General features: G+C 49.5%; 1 long non-coding RNA gene across 1 annotated transcript; it reads left to right on the forward strand.

Moving 5' to 3' along the window:
• Positions 1-1120: 1120 nt before the first annotated feature.
• On the forward strand, positions 1121-2547 carry LOC132078000 (uncharacterized). The gene is made up of 3 exons (XR_009419219.1): positions 1121-1198; positions 1420-1524; positions 2505-2547. It is a non-coding gene; the product is annotated as an uncharacterized LOC132078000 (long non-coding RNA).
• Positions 2548-2747: the final 200 nt, after the last annotated feature.

Here is a 2747-nt window from a genome sequence, read left to right on the forward strand (position 1 = left end):
ACACAAGGCTTGTCAGGCTCCCAGAGCGGCCTCCTCAGTACCACAGCGTCCATGGCGATGCACGGGGCAGCTCTGAGGGAGACAGGGAGGAGGAAATTGGGATGAGAGCTGCTTTTCATTTTGAGTCTTTCTGAAACAAATGCAGAGTGTGCTGGAGGCAGCTGCAGGTGATGTTCCTGGGTTCTCAGGTTTGCTGAGCCTCAGCACGTTTCACCCCACACGTGCAGGGTTTGCTGTAAGGAAGTCAGGACAAAAATCCTAACCACACCCCAAACCCCAAACCCCATATTGTACAGCATGGGTTACTGACAAGAAATGAAAGGAGGATTTATTTTGAGGTTTTTACACTTCCCTATTGCTAGGAGACGTTTCCTGGGCATGCAGGGCTCGTCAGGCACCCATTGAGGCCTCCTCAGTGCCGCGGCGTCCATGGCGATGCATGGGGCAGCTCTGAGGGAAACTGGGAGAAGGAAATGGGGATGGGAGCTGCTTTTCATTTTCAGTCTTTCTGAGACAAATGCAGCACATCTTTGTGCTGGTTTTCTCCCTCAGTTTTTCTCAATGGGGGAAATAACAGTAAAAAGGGAGAGTGGGAACCATGGAATGCAGACATGGAATCAGCTGCAGGTGCCAAGGAGAGCGTGGTGCATGAAGTGTCACCTCAGGCTGGCCTTGGTCACAGCTTTCACAGCCTGCTCTCTGCAGAGAGTGGGGTCACGATGTGGTTACAGCACATTTGGGCCAAGTTTGTACTGCTTGGGAAGGTGCAAAACCACAGCACTGCCAGCCAAATCTGGCCTGTCCCTGATGGTCAGTCCATGCACAGCATCACCCACAAGCACCTGAGTCCCACCAGCCCGCAGGTCCATGATTAGCACCAGCCTCACCACCTGTGACCCCAGTGTTTAAAATTCTCAGTTCTGACCAAAAATTATTCATTTTTATAGGTGGCCTTTGAGTCACAGTACAATGTATGTATTGTATAGGTGGCCTGGCCCGATAAGTCTCAGTTGTTCTAAGTGGGCTGCAGCTGTGATGTCCTTCAGTGGGCTGCAGCTGTGACTAATGAAGATAACTGGGATAAAAGGGGGTGGGTTGGCCAGTCTGGGAGAGCTTTGAAGGAGCCCTGATGAAGCAGGAACAATCTGCAGAAGAAGGAGTCAGTGCTGTGACTGCCTATAAGAAAAGCACCAAGAGGGTATGGGACTTTAGAAATATGAAAACAACAATAAGGCACCTCAGTTTGGGCTGATTGAGGCTGGGGTTGTAAATGGACAGATCTCCTGGGGGTTTGTCATGGGTGGGCAGAGCCTGGAAAAAAACAAAGCTGTCAGGAGAACATGGGAATTTGTCATGCAGAAGGGAGTTGCTGAGACAACTGTGGAGTATCTCACACTGTATTTTTCACACTAATGCCAGATGGCCAGGAATGGGATCCCCCACGTTCTCCTCCCAGTCTGAGAAGACAAGAAAATAAACAAGGAAAATGTCTGTGCTGATGGCATCTGTTGGCTCCCTCATGAGGTGAGTCACTGCTTTTGATTGCTGAAATAATTAGGATTTCTTTCTAATTGGATTCTTGTGTTAACCCTTCCTGTACCATGGATCCCAATCATCCCTTTAGCTCCTGGCAGGAGGTTGGAGCTGGATGATCTTTAAGGTCCCTCCCAACCCAAACCATTCTGGGATTTTGTGGAAAATGAGACTTGGCAGCAATTGCAGGCAAGGACATTTTACACCAGTTGGGCTGTTGGTGTGGAACCCACCCCTCTGCTGATCCCATCACCTACAGGACCATCCTGGGGGTGATCAAAACTCAGTTTCCTTCCAGCTATGGGACAAGAATGCCAGGAATTACAGGAGAGGAAACACAGGGCAGAAATCTGAGGCAATATTTGAGTGTGGGGTGCTCTGCAGCAGGTTTTATTTAGGAGGTGCTTGACACATACTCCCTGAGATCCCTGCACTACTGCCAGGCATATGTGCACATACATTTATTTTTAAACTCTGACATGCAGCATTTCTTACCTAGCTGGTGCACCAAAGCAGTTTTTTTCCTTAGCAAATAAGGGAAAGAGCTGGGTAAGTATAAATGTGTTTCTTAACAGCCTTGTTTGTGACAAAATTGCCAAGTAAATCTTCACACGACATCGGGCTGCGAGTATTTGAGTCACATTTGGACAGCAAAGCCCACTGCACGCAGCTTTCATTACAACATTTCTCTCAAGCACAGTCTGTCTCTCATGTTTTTCTGAACATTGTTTAAAGAACTGATGAAAGGGCTGAAAACTTTTCAAACTTTCCTTTTCTTGGGTCTCTTCAGCTCACTCTTTCATCACTCAGTCAATAAACAGTGGAGGACTCTTCTGAACTGCAGTGGGAGCGAGGAGGAGAAGGGGAAATTAATGATATCACCAAATTGAAACTCTTTCAAGTTCCCTTTAATTGCAGAGGGCACAGGGAGCTCATTCAGTTTTAATTCTCTGCTCTCTTGCTGTCCCCAGGGGAGCAATCTGCCTCTCCTCCCACGCCGCACGCCATTTTCCTGGGTGGGTTCCTGGCTCCCAGCTCGGGGCTCCTGTGCTGTGCAGAGCCCTTCCCGGCGGGATTCTGGCAGGGGCACAGCAGCCACAGCTGGCACTGAGGTGGTCACGCTGCCCTTGGGCACCACACGGGGCTGATCCTGCTCTGTCAGTCCCTTGGTGCCCGTTTGGTGCCTCAGCCGCCAATCTATGGACTGCGGATCA

The sequence above is a fragment of the Ammospiza nelsoni genome, chromosome 11 (assembly GCF_027579445.1).
Source record: "Ammospiza nelsoni isolate bAmmNel1 chromosome 11, bAmmNel1.pri, whole genome shotgun sequence".
Taxonomy (NCBI): Eukaryota; Metazoa; Chordata; class Aves; order Passeriformes; family Passerellidae; genus Ammospiza; species Ammospiza nelsoni.